Genomic DNA, 19,199 nt, shown 5'->3' with positions numbered 1-19,199 from the left:
ACACTGCTGGTGTATTCCATTTTGTCATAGAGTGCTGGCAGATTACGGGCCTCCCATTGCTGCTGCCAGGCCCCTAATCTGCCATGGGCCCCTGTACCGCCTCCTCATGCTGCTGCCAGGTCCAGAGTCTCTCATGGGTCCCTGTACGGCCTCCCATTGCTGCTGTCTCCATCGCCACACTCTGCCATGTGCCACTTTCAGGTCTCCTCACACACTGCTGGTGTGTTCCATTTTTTGTCATAGGGTGCTGGCAGATTACGGGCCTCCCATAGCTGCTGCCAGGCCCCTAATCTGCCATGGGCCCCTGTACCACCTCCTCATGCAGCTGCCAGGTCCAGAGTCTCTCATGGGTCCCTGTACGGCCTCCCATTGCTGCTGCCAGAAGGCAGCAGGGTCGCAGCAGTGTCAGTGGAGGCAAACGGCCACGGAGTAGAGCACCAGCTCCACTGCAGCCTACCACCACGGCCAGTAGTGGTGCCGGTGTGCACGGAGGAAGTAGCAGTCAGCCAGTGAGGAGTAGCGGGGGCAAAGTTTCCTACTCTGCGGTGTGGCAATTTTTTGTCAAGCCGCCCGAGGAAGTAAACGTAGCCGTATGTCGACTATGTGGCCAGAAAGTCAAGCGTGGCAAGGGGGCCCATGTTGGGACTACAGCGTTGCGTCAGCATATGCAGCGTCGCCATTCGGTGTCCTGGGAAAACCGTGATAAAGATACGGCGGTTCTGCCTGCCCCAGCCCAGGGTTCCATTTTGTCATAGAGTGCTGGCAGATTACGGGCCTCCCATTGCTGCTGCCAGGCCTTGATCTGCCATGGGCCCCTGTACCGCCTCCTCATGCTGCTGCCAGGTCCAGAGTCTTTAATGGGCCCCTGTACCGACTCCTCATGCTGCTGCCAGGCCCGTAATCTGTCATGGGCCCCTGTTGTCGCTTGTTGGCATATTCCGCTCGTTCAGATGCTCCTTCTCCTGCTACTCCTCTTCTCGGATTCCGTCAGCAGTCTTTCTTGGAATCCGTTTCCAAGAGACAACAGTTTGCGAGCACGCACCCGACGGTGCAGAAGCTGAACGTCCTCCTGTCCAAGTTGCTGCTGCCAGGCTCGTAATCTGTCATGCTCCCCTGTACCGCCTCCTCATGCTGCTGCCAGGTCCAGAGTGTGTCATGGGTCCCTGTACGGCCTCCCATTGCTGCTGTCTCCATCGCCACACTCTGCCATGTGCCACTTTCAGGTCTCCTCACACTGCTGGTGGGTTCCATTTTTGTCATAGGGTGCTGTATGGCCTCCCATTGCTGCTGCCTCCACCGCCACACTGTGGCTCCACATTCTGGTTTTGGCCCCGTGACTGCCCAAATGAGTGAAGTGTGCGGTGATTCTAAGATCGACGGCACTCATCTGCATGTCATACTGACTGACAGTATTATTTCTCTTCCCCAGCAGACTCCAAGGGCATTTAAATGAAAGGTACAGTGTTCTGCACTAATATTAAGTCTCTCTGAAGCCTAGAAACACCCTTTTATAAGTTAAATTTGCAGCGAATATATTCGACTCGAATCAAAATTTTTTCACGAATTCGCCGAATCAGTCAAATAGAATTTTTGAATACTTCGCTCATCTCTGATCTCCATGTATAATACATAAGGGGGGATATGATCTCCATGTATAATACATAAGGGGGGGATATGATCTCCATGTATAATACATAAGGGGGGGATATGATCTCCATGTATAATACATAAGGGGGGGGATATGATCTCCATGTATAATACATAAGGGGGGGGATATGATCTCCATGTATAATACATAAGGGGGGGGGATATGATCTCCATGTATAATACATAAGGGGGGGGATATGATCTCCATGTATAATACATAAGGGGGGGGATATGATCTCCATGTATAATACATAAGGGGGGGGATATGATCTCCATGTATAATACATAAGGGGGGGGATATGATCTCCATGTATAATACATAAGGGGGGGGATATGATCTCCATGTATAATACATAAGGGGGGGGATATGATCTCCATGTATAATACATAAGGGGGGGGATATGATCTCCATGTATAATACATAAGGGGGGGGATATGATCTCCATGTATAATACATAAGGGGGGGGATATGATCTCCATGTATAATACATAAGGGGGGGGATATGATCTCCATGTATAATACATAAGGGGGGGGATATGATCTCCATGTATAATACATAAGGGGGGGGATATGATCTCCATGTATAATACATAAGGGGGGGGGATATGATCTCCATGTATAATACATAAGGGGGGGGGATATGATCTCCATGTATAATACATAAGGGGGGGGATATGATCTCCATGTATAATACATAAGGGGGGGGATATGATCTCCATGTATAATACATAAGGGGGGATATGATCTCCATGTATAATACATAAGGGGGGATATGATCTCCATGTATAATACATAAGGGGGGATATGATCACCATGTATAATACATAAGGGGGGATATGATCTCCATGTATAATACATAAGGGGGGGGATATGATCTCCATGTATAATACATAAGGGGGGGATATGATCTCCATGTATAATACATAAGGGGGATATTATCTCCATGTTTAATACATAAGGGGGGGGATATGATCTCCATGTATAATACATCAGTGGTTCATATAGTGAACTCGGTGTAGTTATTCCCCCTGAGGTCATCACAGAGGACAAGGGGGCGCTCTTTACGTCTGGAGGAAAAGAAATGTAATCTCCAAACATGGAAAGGTTTCTTCACAGTAAGAGCTGTGAGAATGTGGAATAGACTCCCTCCAGAGTTGGTTGTGGCCAGCTCAGTGGATTGCTGTAGGAAAGTCCTGGATTCTTTCTTGGATACACAGAATATATATTCCAGGGAATATCTGATTGCCTCTCGGGGGATCAGGAAGGAATTTTTCCCTGCAGGAGCAAATTGGATCGTGCTTTGCTGTTTTTTTTTTTGCCTTCCTCTGGATCAACTGTGGGTGTAGGATTATTACTTTTTTTTTCTATGGTTGAACTGGATGGACTTTTGTCTTTTTTCAACCAGACTAACTATGTAACTATGTAAGATATTGATCAGGAATTGGTAGGAAATGGTCATTATAGATGGGAACTCACCATTCTGGGCTCTCCTCCCCTGGAGGTCACTTGCGGGTCCCTTCAGACCGATCATTGTAAAGACTTCAATGGTGACATCCAGAGCCCCTTCTTCTCCATATGTGTCTATCAGGACGTCTTTGGTGGTGATGCAATTGGCTTTCTCTAGTTTTCCTCGGGGGATGGGAACTTTATCTCCATCGGAAAAATCACACAATTTGTTTCTAAATTTCTTGAAGTCATACATGCTCAGATCCTCCAGAGAATATATGAGAAGATCCCCGGGGGTTTGTTTCCACTTTCCTCCAATACCAGGAGCCGACCCTGCAGAGAGGACAATAATCAACCATAAACATTCATCCTGATTGGATGATTTCTGACACATGACAGCTGATAAGTCTGTACTGGCAGCTGGTAATGCTATAAAGAGCATATAGAAGAGGAAGGAAATCACCTCAATATGTCTATATGTACATTATCCTATGGAGGGATTGGCTTCCCTGTGATAATGTCACATGACCTCTTCCAGGATGGTGTGTTACCTCTCAGATGGATGAATATTGAACACAAGAACCTAGGGGTCTATTTATAAAAATGAAATCACCTTCATGAATAATCCCCATAATATGTCAAATATGTTTATTTCCTTTCATCATCAGCTCCATCTAGTGGCCATAATGTCATATCTTACTGGTTGAGGTATTTCAAGAAAAATACTGTTTATGGCCAGTAGATGGAGCTGATGATCATAGGAAGTAACCTATTAGACACATTACGGGGATGATTAGTGATGGCTGTGCAAATGACACAAACTCATAATACATATTTTATATATAGACCTCCTAATCTATATGTAGGGATGACCATTTTAAACATCACGTTTAGTGATTGTTTTATATTAAACTAAAAAAAAAAAAACTATAAATCTGTAAATAATGTTACCCCCATAAAATGATGTGTGATCAGTGTGAACTAAGAATGATTACCCCCAAATCTCCCAGCAGTATGTGTCATCTACCACAGGGTTGTGTCCTCCTTAGGATTATAGACAAAGGATTCCCCCGACCACTGCACAGCTAACCATACAATGTGGGGTCATCCAGTCATTATGGATCACTGGGACATCTCAGAAGATCATTTCCATCAATGATAAATACAATCTGAAGACACGGGAATGTGATTGTGGAATTGGTGGAATCTTCTGAACTCTTCTAATGGGAGGACTGACCAGATGTCTACAGGAAATGTCCAGACTACAGAGACAGAAGATGTTCTATCATCTAATTCCAATCTCTGGAGATGTGAGATGGAGGAAACCATTGGAAAGGATTGTCAGGATCAGCAGTCATACCTTGCAAGGAGGAAGATTTGGAGGAAGAGGTCCCCATGACATCAGGAGATGACCGGAGATGACATCACCTGGAAGGAGCACAAACAATCATAAACTCATTTGTGGTGCGATGAACAGAACCAATAAGAAGGATTTTGTTCTCTTATGTGAATTACGATTGGCCACCTGGTTGTCCAATCAGAGAAGATCCAAATTGGATGGACTTCTGTCATTTACAACCCATAACTCTGAAGGTCAATCTGACCCTTCATCCTGGCATTCATCTGATTGGTATATCGGGGTCACACAGGAATTTTACCCCGTTTAGGGCCACAATTTATACAGACTCGTACTTTTAGGTGTCACCTCCACAAATCTGTTCCATATATAGCCAAGTGGATCCAAGTGGATTCTTCAGGAAGGTCGGTATTTATTGATCATAAAAACAGGTCCAAACAAAATCAAAATGTTTTGTGGCCACTTTGTCAGGAAAAAGTGTTCAGTACACTTTAATGGGTGGGATGTGTGTACCTGCTGACAAAATCCCATTGTAGCTACTGACAACCCAGAACAGGCTGGATGACATACATGTACGAGATCCAGCCTGCTGGTGCGGAGCTCCCCCAGTAAATGTACTGTGTGTAGGCAGAAACCAGTGAAGATGATAATACACGAGGGTTACCACCTCATCCCTGCACCCAACCCGGACACATCATTATTACACGGGTTCTGAGGATCATTTCATTCAGATAAGGTGCTAGGTGAGTTTAATTACCACCTTAAACACTTGCCCTCCAGAGGATTTACCCCCCTTAATGACCACGCCTTTTTTTGCTATTCAGCGCTGCACTATTTCAACTGATAATTGCGCGGTCATGCAATGCTGCACCCAAACAAAATTGATGTCCTTTTTTCACACAAATAGAGCTTTCTTTTGGTAGTATTTGATCACCTGTGCGCTTTTTATTTTTGGCGCTATACAAAAAAAAAATATTGAAAATGTTGAGAAAAATAATATTTTTTACTTTTTGCTATAAAAAATATATAGTAAACTCAAAGTTAGTCATACATTTAGGACAAAATGTATTCTGCTACATGTTTTTGGTTAAAACATTGATTGGTTTGTGTGACAGTTATAGTGTCTACAGACTGTGGTATACATACTGGAATTTACACAGCTTTTACTTTGACTGCTCATCACATTTCTTGAGGTGCTAAAATACCAGGACAGGACAAACACCCCCAAATACCAGGACAGGACAAACACCCCCAAATACCAGGACAGTACAAACACCCCCAAATACCAGGAAAGTACAAACACCCCCAGATACCAGGAAAGTACAAACACCCCCAGATACCAGGACAGTACAAATCCCCCCAGATACCAGGACAGTACAAATCCCCCCAAATACCAGGACAGTACAAACACCCCCAAATACCAGGACAGTACAAACACCCCCAAATACCAGGACAGTACAAACACCCCCAAATACCAGGACAGTACAAACACCCCCAAATGACCAGGACAGTACAAACACCCCCAAATGACCCCTTTTCAGAAGGTAGACACACTGAGCTATCTGCTGAGAGGCATATTGTGTCCATGGAAGATTTATTTTTTTTTCCACAAGTTTTTGAAAATGACAAAAACATGTTTTTTTCACACAAAGTTGTCAATTAAATGATATATTTCTCACACAAGCCATGGGTATATGTGGAATTACACCCCAAAATACATTCTGCTACTTCTACCGAGTATGGGGGTACTGCATGTGTGAGATTTTTTGGGAGCCTAGCCACATACAGGAGCCTGAAATCCTGAAATCCAATGACCACTTTGAAAGCCTGAAGGTGTGTAACTTCCTCATTTCACTTCCTCACTACCTATCACAGTTTTGGAGGCCCTGAAAAGCCAGGATAGCACCAACCCCCCCCAAATGACCCCTTTTTGGAGAGTAGAAACCCCAAGGAATTTAAAAAGAGTCATGGTGAGTATTTTGCAGATCTAATTTTTTCTCACAAGGTTTCGAAATATAAAAAAAAGAAAATAAAAAAATATGTTTTTGTTTTCTCTCTTCATATTCTAAACACATGTGGCAACACAAGAGATCTGCAAAATACTTACCATGCTTCTTATCAAATTCCACAACATCTTTTACACAATTTTGTGTAAAAAAAAAAAAAAAAAACACAATTGTCATTTTCCAAAAACTTTTGGTAAAAATGTAATTATTCTATTGACTCAAAATGTCTCTCAGCAAATAGTTTGGGGTGACTACTTTCCAAAAAGGGGTCATTTTGGGGGGTGGGGGCATTTTATGCCCAGCATTAGAAGTTTATGCCACACATCACTCACTCTTCTAACCACCTGAAGACCGAGCCTTTTCTGACACTTTTTGTTTAAATGAAAAAATTCAGTATTTTTGCTTGGAAATTACTTCAAACCCTTAAACATTATATATTTTTTTCTTGTTCAAACATTTTATTAGCAATAAGGCAATGTAACAAGGACAGGGAGACATTACCAGTATACATTGGGCATTGACATAAAGAATAAGAGTCACAGCACCAATGTCCTTACATTTCTGATAGTAACAAATGATTAGAAGTTGCTAACGAAAGATGTTGTAAATTAGACCAGTTGGGGTAATGGCTCATTGGAACAATATAATAGGTTGAGGAAATTTAGAGGAGGGTCAAAGGGGGGTGGGAAAAAGGGGGAGAAGGAGGGGCAACAGCAATGACTCCATGAACGGTAATTAAGGGCACGGCGACACCTATGCGCTGCATGAGGTGGGTCATTGGCAATACCTAGGGTGCACTGTATACAAATCAAGGGAGAAGAAGTGATTCCTCAAAGTTAGGTGGGAGGAAACACTCTACCCAGGGACTCCAAATATTTAAGAATTTAGGGATTGTGTCGAGAATTGTGGCTTCCACCTTTGCGTGTATCATGGCTTGCGTTATTCTGGTTTTAACAGCTGTAACATTTAGAGAGGGGGTTTCCAGGATTTTGCAATAAGCTGCTTGGCTGCCGTAGTGACCTGCAGAAGGAGTTTGAATTGCGAATTGGAAATGCCAGGAGGGCGTTGATTGAGTAGGGCTGTTGTCGGATTGGGTTGCAGTGTGGATAACATGTTGAAAATTTCAACCCAGAAGGTTCGAGCTACTGGGCAATCCCACCACATATGGTAATGTGTTCCCGGGTCTGTACAGCCTCTGAAGCAATTGGGCGAGTAGTTAGGGGTATATTTTGCAATTCTCGCTGGGACCAAATACCAGCCTGTTAAGAATTTATAATTTGTTTCTAGTGCAACAATGTTCTGCGAAGATGATTTTGTATTGGCCCAGATGTGGTCCCAATCAGACGAGTCTAATTGCCTATCTAAATCAGTTTCCCACCTATGGGTGTAAGGAGGGGGGGACGTGGTAACCGAAGTTGTGAGGAGGGAGTATAGGCATGAAATGAGACCACGTCTGTGTGGGTCTTTGCAACATGCAAAGAGAGACATGGTGTTAGGTTGATTGGTTATTGTTGCGTAGGGGGTGTAGAAGTGCTGTAACTGTAAGTATCTAAATATTTCGGAAGCTGAAAGTCTATGTGTTTCCCGTAGCGAGGCAAAGGATTTAAAATTATTCCTCTGTAGGAACTGATGTGTACAGAGCAGGTTAGCATGAAAGAGGTGTCAGCCAGGCCGGCGGAAAAGCTGGGTTTCGAAGAAACGAGAGCAAAGGGTTATGTGGCGATTGGAGGAGATAGCGGGTTTTCAGTTTGTCCCATAAAGGTAAGAAGTGGGAGGTGATGGGTAGAGATGAGCGAAGAAATGAAAAATTCGATTCGACTGATTCGGCGAATTCGTGGACAATATTCGATTCGAGTCGAATAAATTCGCTGTGAATTTAACTTAAAAAAGGGTGTTTCTAGGCTTCAGAGAGACTTAATATTAGTGCAGAACACTGTACCTTTAATTTAAATGCCCTTGGAGTCTGCTGGGGAAGAGAAATAATACTGTCTGTCAGTATGACATGCAGATGAGTGCCGTCGATCTTAGAATCACTGCACACTTCACTCCTTTGGCCAGTCACGGGGCCAAAACCAGTGTTTGGAGCCACAGTGTGGCGGTGGAGGCAGCAGCAATGGGAGGCCATACAGCAACCTATGACAAAATGGAAACCAGCAGGAGCGTGAGGAGACCTGAAAGTGGCACATGGCAGAGTGGGAGCAATGGGAGGCGGTACAGGGACCCAGGTCACACTATGGGCCCAGCAGCAGCGTGACCAGGCGGTACGGGGGCCCATGGCCGATATGGGGCTTGGTGGCACCTATGGAAGGCCTGTAATCTGCCAGCAACCTATGACAAAATGGACAACCGCAGGAGTGTGAGGAGATTTCAAAGTGGCACATGGCAGAGTGGAAGCAATGGGAGGCCGTACAGGGACCCAGGTCACACTGTGGGACCAGCATCAGCGTGAACAGGCGGTACGGGGGCCCATGGCCGATTTGACCTCATTCATCCCATAGTCCTGCCGACTCACGAATAGCGTGGCCTCCTCAAAGGGCCTGAGCAAGCGCAGGTGTCACACATGAGCTGCCAATGGCTGACATCTAAGTTACACAGGGAGTACCTTTATCCGCTTTTAACATCAGGAAATCTGTGATGGCCTTTAGCTGTTCGTAAAGGCGGTCTAACATATGTAGGGTTGAATTCCACCTTGTTGCAACGTCACAGCATGAGGAGTCGGTACGGGGGCCCATGGCAGATTACATGTCTGGCAGCAGCTATGTGAGGCCCGTAATCTGCCTGCACCCTATGTCAAAAAATTTAACACACCAGCAGTGTGAAGAGACCTGAAAGTGGCACATGGCAGCAGAGTGTGGCGATGGAGACAGCAGCAATGGGAGGCCGTACAGGGACCCATGAGAGACTCTAGACTTGGCAGCAGCATGAGGAGGCGGTATATAGGGGCCCATGGCAGATTAGGGGCCTGGCAGCAGCTATGTGAGGCCCGTAATCTGCCTGCACCCTATGTCAAAAAATTTAACACACCAGCAGTGTGAAGAGACCTGAAAGTGGCACATGGCAGCAGAGTGTGGCGATGGAGACAGCAGCAATGGGAGGCCATACAGGGACCCATGACAGACTCTGGACTTGGCAGCAGCATGAGGAGGCGGTATATAGGGGCCCATGGCAGATTAGGGGCCTGGCAGCAGCTATGTGAGGCCCGTAATCTGCCTGCACCCTATGTCAAAAAATTTAACACACCAGCAGTGTGAAGAGACCTGAAAGTGGCACATGGCAGCAGAGTGTGGCGATGGAGACAGCAGCAATGGGAGGCCGTACAGGGACCCATGAGAGACTCTGGACTTGGCAGCAGCATGAGGAGGCGGTATATAGGGGCCCATGGCAGATTAGGGGCCTGGCAGCAGCTATGTGAGGCCCGTAATCTGCCTGCACCCTATGTCAAAAAATTAAACACACCAGCAGTGTGAAGAGACCTGAAAGTGGCACATGGCAGCAGAGTGTGGCGATGGAGACAGCAGCAATGGGAGGCCGTACAGGGACCCATGAGAGACTCTAGACTTGGCAGCAGCATGAGGAGGCGGTATATAGGGGCCCATGGCAGATTAGGGGCCTGGCAGCAGCTATGTGAGGCCCGTAATCTGCCTGCACCCTATGTCAAAAAATTTAACACACCAGCAGTGTGAAGAGACCTGAAAGTGGCACATGGCAGCAGAGTGTGGCGATGGAGACAGCAGCAATGGGAGGCCGTACAGGGACCCATGAGAGACTCTAGACTTGGCAGCAGCATGAGGAGGCGGTATATAGGGGCCCATGGCAGATTAGGGGCCTGGCAGCAGCTATGTGAGGCCCGTAATCTGCCTGCACCCTATGTCAAAAAATTTAACACACCAGCAGTGTGAAGAGACCTGAAAGTGGCACATGGCAGCAGAGTGTGGCGATGGAGACAGCAGCAATGGGAGGCCGTACAGGGACCCATGACAGACTCTAGACTTGGCAGCAGCATGAGGAGGCGGTATATAGGGGCCCATGGCAGATTAGGGGCCTGGCAGCAGCTATGTGAGGCCCGTAATCTGCCTGCACCCTATGTCAAAAAATTAAACACACCAGCAGTGTGAAGAGACCTGAAAGTGGCACATGGCAGCAGAGTGTGGCGATGGAGACAGCAGCAATGGGAGGCCGTACAGGGACCCATGAGAGACTCTAGACTTGGCAGCAGCATGAGGAGGCGGTATATAGGGGCCCATGGCAGATTAGGGGCCTGGCAGCAGCTATGTGAGGCCCGTAATCTGCCTGCACCCTATGTCAAAAAATTTAACACACCAGCAGTGTGAAGAGACCTGAAAGTGGCACATGGCAGCAGAGTGTGGCGATGGAGACAGCAGCAATGGGAGGCCGTACAGGGACCCATGAGAGACTCTAGACTTGGCAGCAGCATGAGGAGGCGGTATATAGGGGCCCATGGCAGATTAGGGGCCTGGCAGCAGCTATGTGAGGCCCGTAATCTGCCTGCACCCTATGTCAAAAAATTTAACACACCAGCAGTGTGAAGAGACCTGAAAGTGGCACATGGCAGCAGAGTGTGGCGATGGAGACAGCAGCAATGGGAGGCCGTACAGGGACCCATGAGAGACTCTAGACTTGGCAGCAGCATGAGGAGGCGGTATATAGGGGCCCATGGCAGATTAGGGGCCTGGCAGCAGCTATGTGAGGCCCGTAATCTGCCTGCACCCTATGTCAAAAAATTTAACACACCAGCAGTGTGAAGAGACCTGAAAGTGGCACATGGCAGCAGAGTGTGGCGATGGAGACAGCAGCAATGGGAGGCCGTACAGGGACCCATGAGAGACTCTAGACTTGGCAGCAGCATGAGGAGGCGGTATATAGGGGCCCATGGCAGATTAGGGGCCTGGCAGCAGCTATAGGAGGCCCGTAATCTGCCAGCACCCTATGTCAAAAAATTCAACACAACTAAAGTGTGAAGAGACCTGAAAGTGGCACATGGCAGCAGAGTGTGGCGATGGAGACAGCAGCAATGGGAGGCCGTACAGGGACCCATGAGAGACTCTGGACCTAGCAGCAGCATGAGGAGGCGGTATATAGGGGCCCATGGCAGATAAGGGGCCTGGCAGCAGCTATAGGAGGCCCGTTATCTTGCAGCACCCTATTTTAAAAAAATTAAACACAACAGCAGTGTGAGGAGACCTGAAAGTGGCACATGGCAGCAGAGTGTGGCGATGGAGACAGCAGCAATGGGAGGCCGTACAGGGACCCATGAGAGACTCTGGACCTGGCAGCAGCAGGAGGAGGTGGTATATAGGGGCCTATGGCAGATTAGGGGCCTGGCAGCAGCTATAGGAGGCCCGTAATCTGCCAGCACCCTATGTCAAAAAATTCAACACACCAGCAGTGTGAGGAGACCTGAAAGTGGCACATGTTTGAGGCATGATTCATGGCGGATTTAGTCAGTTGTGTCAGGAACTGGTGGTTTGAAATCCAGACTAATCCACGCCTGATTCATTTTCACAAACGTGAGTCTCTCCACACTTTGGGTGGACAGTCGTGTCCTCCGCGGAGTTACAATACCTCCTGCCGCACTAAACACGCGCTCCGATGCCACGCTACTGGCCGGGCATGACAGCCTTTCAAGGGCAAATTCAGCTAGTTGGGGCCAAAGGTCAAGTTTCGTTGCCCAGTAGTCAAGGGGATTGTCTACCTCGGTTGGCAGGGTGCTGTCCAAGTAGGCCCAAGCCTGTTGTTTGAGCTCCTGCTCCAGGTCCACCTGATGCTGCTGCTGCTGCTGCGGCTGGTTAGTAGTTTCCTCACTGCGCTGGTGAAGAAAGCTACTCATCATCGACTGCAGACTGAGGCAGCCGCTGCTGGTGGAGCTGCCACTGCTCCTACCACCCCACCCCTCCCCTGCTGCCATGCCAGCGGAACGCGAGCGCACAGGGCCCACAGTGTCTGAGGATGGACGTTGGCGCACAAAGGCAGAGACCAACTGACTACATAGGTGGTTTTTATAGTACGTAATTTTGGCCTCCCTCTCAGCAGGTGTGAAAAAGGCCACCATTTTGGACCGGTAGCGAGGGTCCAACAAGGTGGACAGCCAAAAGTCATCCCTCTGTCTGATGGTTATTATTCGGCTGTCGCTACGCAAGCAACCGAGCATGCTATGGGCCATTTGTGCCAAGGAATGCGAGGGACTCCCTGCCTCCATCTCCACAGCATACTGCCACGGTGCGTCTGGGTCCTCTGTCTCCTCCTCCTCCTCCTCTACCAGATGCTCCTGCTCCTCCACTCCTGTCCGCTGAGTGGAAAAACCACCCATTTCACTCAATAATTCCTGAGCACCAATGTCCTCCTCTACCTCCTCCTCTTCTTCCTGTCCTGCCCCCACAGGGGTCATGTGGCGTTGAGATCTGTGCGCCACGTCTACCGCACCCTGACCAGCCATTGTTAACAGCATTTGTTCCAGGACGTGCAACAGAGGAATGACGTCGTTCATCCCATAGTCCTGCCGACTCACGAATAGCGTGGCCTCCTCAAAGGGCCTGAGCAAGCGGCAGGTGTCACGCATGAGCTGCCAATGGCTGACATCTAAGTTACACAGGGGAGTACCTTTATCCGCTTGTAACATCAGGAAATCGGTGATGGCCTTTCGCTGCTCGTAAAGGCGGTCTAACATGTGTAGGGTTGAATTCCACCTTGTTGCAACGTCGCAGATCAGGCGATGCTGTGGAATTCCGTTCTGCCGCTGCAGCTCAATGAGGGTGTTCTTTGCGGTGTAGGAATGGCTGAAATGCATGCACAGTTTACGTGACATTTTAAGGATGTCTTGCAGTGGGATGGTGGATTTTAGGAACCGCTTGACAACCAGATTGAACACGTGAGCCATGCATGGCGCATGGCACAACCTTCCTTGACGCAGAGCAGACACCATGTTCTTTCCGTTGTCAGTCAACATGGTTCCGATTTTCAGTTTGCGCGGAGACAGCCATCTGTCGATTTCTCTGTTCATTACACTCAGCAGTTCCTCCCCTGTGTGACTACGTTCGCCAAGGCATACCAGGTGCAGCACAGCGTGACACCGTTGCGCCCTGCACATGTGATATGCCGGTCGGGTAATGGGACTTGGCACGGGGGTGGCGGCTGAGGACACGGCGGAAAAAGAGGTGGTAGAGGCGGACATGCTTGCTGGACCAAGGACGTGCAAACGTGGAGGCAAAAGCGTCGTGACCTGTCCAAGTTGCTGGTGCGGCTGTGCCGGCACCACGTTCACCCAGTGGGCCGTAAATGACATGTACTGTCCCTGACCGTAGTTACAGCTCCACACGTCGGCGCTGCCGTGCACTTTGGCAGAGACCGACATGCTCAAAGACTGGCCCACCATCTCTTCTACATGTGAATGCAGGGCTGGCACTGCCTTTTGGGCAAAGAAATGACGGCTTGGCACTCTCCACCGCGGCGCGGCACAAGCCATCATTTCTCGGAAAGGTGCTGAGTCCACCAGTTGGAAAGGGAGGGACTGCAGCACCAGCAACTTGGACAGGAGGACGTTCAGCTTTTGCACCGTCGGGTGCGTGCTCGCAAACTGTTGTCTCTTGGAAACGGATTCCAAAAAAGACTGTTGACGGAATCCGAGAAGAGGAGTAGCAGGAGAAGGAGCATCTGAACGAGCGGAAGATGCCAATGAGCGACAACTCCCCTCAGCAGAGGTGTTGGAGCCTTGACTGGCTGATAGAGGGCGATTGACGACGTCGGGTGACGGAGCAAGTAACGGAGCGGGTGATGGAGCGGGGGCTGGGGCAGGCAGAACCGCCGTATGTTTATCACGGTTTTCCCAGGCCACCGAATGGTGACGCTGCATATGCTGACGCAACGCTGTAGTCCCAACATGGGCCCCCTGGCCACGCTTGCATTTCTGGCCACATAGTCGACATACGGCTACGTTTACTTCCTCGGGCGGCTTGAGGAAAAATTGCCACACCACCGAGTAGGAAACTTTGCCCCCGCTACTCTTCACTGGCTGACTGCTACTTCCTCCGTGCGCAACGGCACCACTACTGGCCGTGGTGGTAGGCTGCAGTGGAGCTGGTGCTCTACTCCGTGGACGTTTGGCTCCACTGACACTGATGCGACCCTGCTGCTGTCTCCTGGGCAATCCACCGACTGTTTTGCTCGCTGCCAAGCTGCCACCCTCTTCTCCTGATGATGCGGAAGAAATTGCCTGATGACGACGAGGCTGCCAAGTGCGATCAACCTCCTCATCATCAAGTAGGGTCTCCGCCTCACTACTAGCCCCCTCGGCTGCGTCTGGGTCAGGAGACAGACCTGTCTCTAGACCGGCTACCGAGCCACTCTCCTCGCCAGTACTTGTTCGCTTGGCTGCTGAAAAGGCCGATGTCTCCCCCCGTTCCTGACCGCCCTCTGTTAGCTCTTCCTCACTGTACAGTGGGGCTGAGCCCACAGCATGCGATACTTCGCTTGGTGAGGGAACAGCAAAGGACAGGGGCAGGTAGAGGACACGTGATTTCAGTGGGCTTGGTCCCGGGCCATGCCAACTAACGGTTGTGTCTGACGTACCCACCGACCGTTGGCTGTAGGTGTCAGAGGTGACCTGGGAAGAGGAAGACGACCGAGCCAACCAATCAATGACGGCAGGGTTGTCGGTGGAGACACGACCGCTGGATGACACCGGGAGCACTGGCCTCTGGCTGCGAATACTGCTGCCTCGACCCCTTCCTCTGCTGCCACGTCTGCTCGCTCCTAAAACATTGCCTCCTCTGCCACTCCTCTGCATGTTGTCTGACATACTATTTAATTCAACGATTAGGTGTCCCTGAGTAACAATTCTCTGGCACTCAGTAACAATTCTGTCTGTCCCTGAGTATGAATTCTGTGGCCCTGAGTAACAATTATGTGTCTGTGCGAGTAACAATTCTGTGTCTGTGCAAGTAACAATTCTGTGTCTGTGCAAGTAACAATTTTGTGTCTGTGCAAGTAACAATTCTCTGGCACTCAGTAACAATTCTGTCTGTCCCTGAGTAACAATTCTCTGGCACTCAGTAACAATTCTGTCTGTCCCTGAGTATGAATTCTGTGGCCCTGAGTAACAATTCTGTGTCTGTGCGAGTAACAATTCTGTGTCTGTGCGAGTAACAATTCTCTGGCACTCAGTAACAATTCTGTCTGTCCCTGAGTAACAATTCTCTGGCACTCAGTAACAATTCTGTCTGTCCCTGAGTAACAATTCTCTGGCACTCAGTAACAATTCTGTCTATCCCTGAGTATGAATTCTGTGGCCCTGAGTAACAATTCTGTGTCTGTGCGAGTAACAATTCTGTGTCTGTGCAAGTAACAATTTTGTGTCTGTGCAAGTAACAATTCTCTGGCACTCAGTAACAATTCTGTCTGTCCCTGAGTAACAATTCTCTGGCACTCAGTAACAATTCTGTCTGTCCCTGAGTATGAATTCTGTGGCCCTGAGTAACAATTCTGTGTCTGTGCGAGTAACAATTCTGTGTCTGTGCAAGTAACAATTTTGTGTCTGTGCGAGTAACAATTCTCTGGCACTCAGTAACAATTCTGTCTGTCCCTGAGTAACAATTCTCTGGCACTCAGTAACAATTCTGTCTGTCCCTGAGTAACAATTCTCTGGCACTCAGTAACAATTCTGTCTATCCCTGAGTATGAATTCTGTGGCCCTGAGTAACAATTCTGTGTCTGTGCGAGTAACAATTCTGTGTCTGTGCAAGTAACAATTTTGTGTCTGTGCAAGTAACAATTCTCTGGCACTCAGTAACAATTCTGTCTGTCCCTGAGTAACAATTCTCTGGCACTCAGTAACAATTCTGTCTGTCCCTGAGTATGAATTCTGTGGCCCTGAGTAACAATTCTGTGTCTGTGCGAGTAACAATTCTGTGTCTGTGCAAGTAACAATTTTGTGTCTGTGCGAGTAACAATTCTCTGGCACTCAGTAACAATTCTGTCTGTCCCTGAGTAACAATTCTCTGGCACTCAGTAACAATTCTGTCTGTCCCTGAGTAACAATTCTCTGGCACTCAGTAACAATTCTGTCTATCCCTGAGTATGAATTCTGTGGCCCTGAGTAACAATTCTGTGTCTGTGCGAGTAACAATTCTGTGTCTGTGCAAGTAACAATTTTGTGTCTGTGCGAGTAACAATTCTCTGGCACTCAGTAACAATTCTGTCTGTCCCTGAGTAACAATTCTCTGGCACTCAGTAACAATTCTGTCTGTCCCTGAGTAACAATTCTCTGGCACTCAGTAACAATTCTGTCTATCCCTGAGTATGAATTCTGTGGCCCTGAGTAACAATTCTGTGTCTGTGCGAGTAACAATTCTGTGTCTGTGCAAGTAACAATTTTGTGTCTGTGCGAGTAACAATTCTCTGGCACTCAGTAACAATTCTGTCTGTCCCTGAGTAACAATTCTCTGGCACTCAGTAACAATTCTGTCTGTCCCTGAGTAACAATTCTCTGGCACTCAGTAACAATTCTGTCTGTCCCTGAGTAACAATTCTCTGGCACTCAGTAACAATTCTGTCTGTCCCTGAGTAACAATTCTCTGGCACTCAGTAACAATTCTGTCTGTCCCTGAGTATGAATTCTGTGGCCCTGAGTAACAATTCTGTGTCTGTGCGAGTAACAATTCTGTGTCTGTGCAAGTAACAATTTTGTGTCTGTGCGAGTAACAAATCTCTGGCACTCAGTAACAATTCTGTCTGTCCCTGAGTAACAATTCTCTGGCACTCAGTAACAATTCTGTCTGTCCCTGAGTATGAATTCTGTGGCCCTGAGTAACAATTCTGTGTCTGTGCGAGTAACAATTCTGTGTCTGTGCAAGTAACAATTTTGTGTCTGTGCGAGTAACAATTCTCTGGCACTCAGTAACAATTCTGTCTGTCCCTGAGTAACAATTCTCTGGCACTCAGTAACAATTCTGTCTATCCCCGAGTATGAATTCTGTGGCCCTGAGTAACAATTCTGTGTCTGTGCGAGTAACAATTCTGTGTCTGTGCAAGTAACAATTTTGTGTCTGTGCAAGTAACAATTCTCTGGCACTCAGTAACAATTCTGTCTGTCCCTGAGTAACAATTCTCTGGCACTCAGTAACAATTCTGTCTGTCCCTGAGTAACAATTCTCTGGCACTCAGTAACAATTCTGTCTGTCCCTGAGTAACAATTCTCTGGCACTCAGTAACAATTCTGTCTGTCCCTGAGTAACAATTCTCTGGCACTCAGTAACAATTCTGTCTGTCCCTGAGTAACAATTCTCTGGCACTCAGTAACAATTCTGTCTGTCCCTGAGTAACAATTCTCTGGCACTCAGTAACAATTCTGTCTGTCCCTGAGTATGAATTCTGTGGCCCTGAGTAACAATTCTGTGTCTGTGCGAGTAACAATTCTGTGTCTGTGCAAGTAACAATTTTGTGTCTGTGCGAGTAACAATTCTCTGGCACTCAGTAACAATTCTGTCTGTCCCTGAGTAACAATTCTCTGGCACTCAGTAACAATTCTGTCTGTCCCTGAGTAACAATTCTCTGGCACTCAGTAACAATTCTGTCTGTCCCTGAGTAACAATTCTCTGGCACTCAGTAACAATTCTGTCTGTCCCTGAGTATGAATTCTGTGGCCCTGAGTAACAATTCTGTGTCTGTGCGAGTAACAATTCTGTGTCTGTGCAAGTAACAATTTTGTGTCTGTGCGAGTAACAATTCTCTGGCACTCAGTAACAATTCTGTCTGTCCCTGAGTAACAATTCTCTGGCACTCAGTAACAATTCTGTCTGTCCCTGAGTAACAATTCTCTGGCACTCAGTAACAATTCTGTCTGTCCCTGAGTAACAATTCTCTGGCACTCCGTAACAATTCTGTCTGTCCCTGAGTAAAAATTCTGTGGCCCTAATAACGTTTCTGTGGCCCTAAGTAACAATTCTCTGGCACTGAGTAACAATTCTGTCTGTCCCTGAGTATGAATTCTGTGGCCCTAACTAGCGTTTCTTTGTCCCTAAATAACGATTCTGTGGCCCTCATTAACAAGTCTGTGTCCCTGAGTAATGGTTCTCTGTCCCTAAGTAACTTCTCTCTGTCCCCAAGTATTGTTTCTGTGGCCCTAACTCTGTCCCTGTCCCTAGTACAGAGCGGTCTGCCTCTGTTCAATGACTGCAGGCAAATGAAGATTTCCAAAATGGCCGCTATATATACCTCGACCATTACACAGTGCTGGCTGGCTGGCTGCTGATTGGCTGATGCGATCACATGTCGTTGAGGAATGCATTATGGGGCAGCGCGCCTTGTCTGCGCGCCTTCCCCGACATCCCCGCTCCGTCGCCGCACATGTCAGCCGCCATTTTCGGAAAAATTTCGATTCGCGCGTCCGAATTAGGCTGTTTTTCGGATTCGGCACGAATCGAAATTTTTCCGATATTCGACTCGAATTCCACTTCGGATACTTCGATTCGCTCATCTCTAGTGATGGGGTTGGTTATAGAATGGCGGTCCATTGGCCTTAACCAAAGTAAGTTAGCAGTAGAAAGGGGGTCGCAGTCTATCGATTCAAGGACAACCCATTGAGGGATTTCGAAGGTCGCATGGTATTTAGGCAACTGTGCTAGAAGGGCTGCTTGGTAATATTTGCCGATATCGGGTGGGCCTAGACCTTCATTGAGCTTGGAGAGATACAGAGTGGAGTGGAGTATACGAGGACGGGTCTTGCCCCAAA

General features: G+C 47.9%; 1 long non-coding RNA gene across 1 annotated transcript in view; it reads right to left on the bottom strand.

Moving 5' to 3' along the window:
• Positions 1–3,129: 3,129 nt before the first annotated feature.
• The window catches only part of LOC149436412 (uncharacterized), a 31,333-nt gene continuing 15,263 nt past the window's right edge, over positions 3,130–19,199 (bottom strand). Inside the window, exons 3-4 of the long non-coding RNA XR_016308293.1 lie at positions 4,455–4,522; positions 3,130–3,427 (exon numbers count right to left, since the gene is read on the bottom strand). This is a non-coding gene — a long non-coding RNA (uncharacterized LOC149436412). The remainder of the gene's footprint in view (positions 3,428–4,454; positions 4,523–19,199) is intronic.

Source organism: Staurois parvus, unplaced genomic scaffold, assembly GCF_062004578.1.
Source record: "Staurois parvus isolate SC_StPar_1 unplaced genomic scaffold, SC_StPar_1.0 ptg001358l, whole genome shotgun sequence".
NCBI classification, from domain to species: Eukaryota; Metazoa; Chordata; class Amphibia; order Anura; family Ranidae; genus Staurois; species Staurois parvus.
The sequence above is the reverse complement of the archived record's forward strand: the minus strand, read 5'-3'. Positions and strand labels throughout refer to the sequence as shown.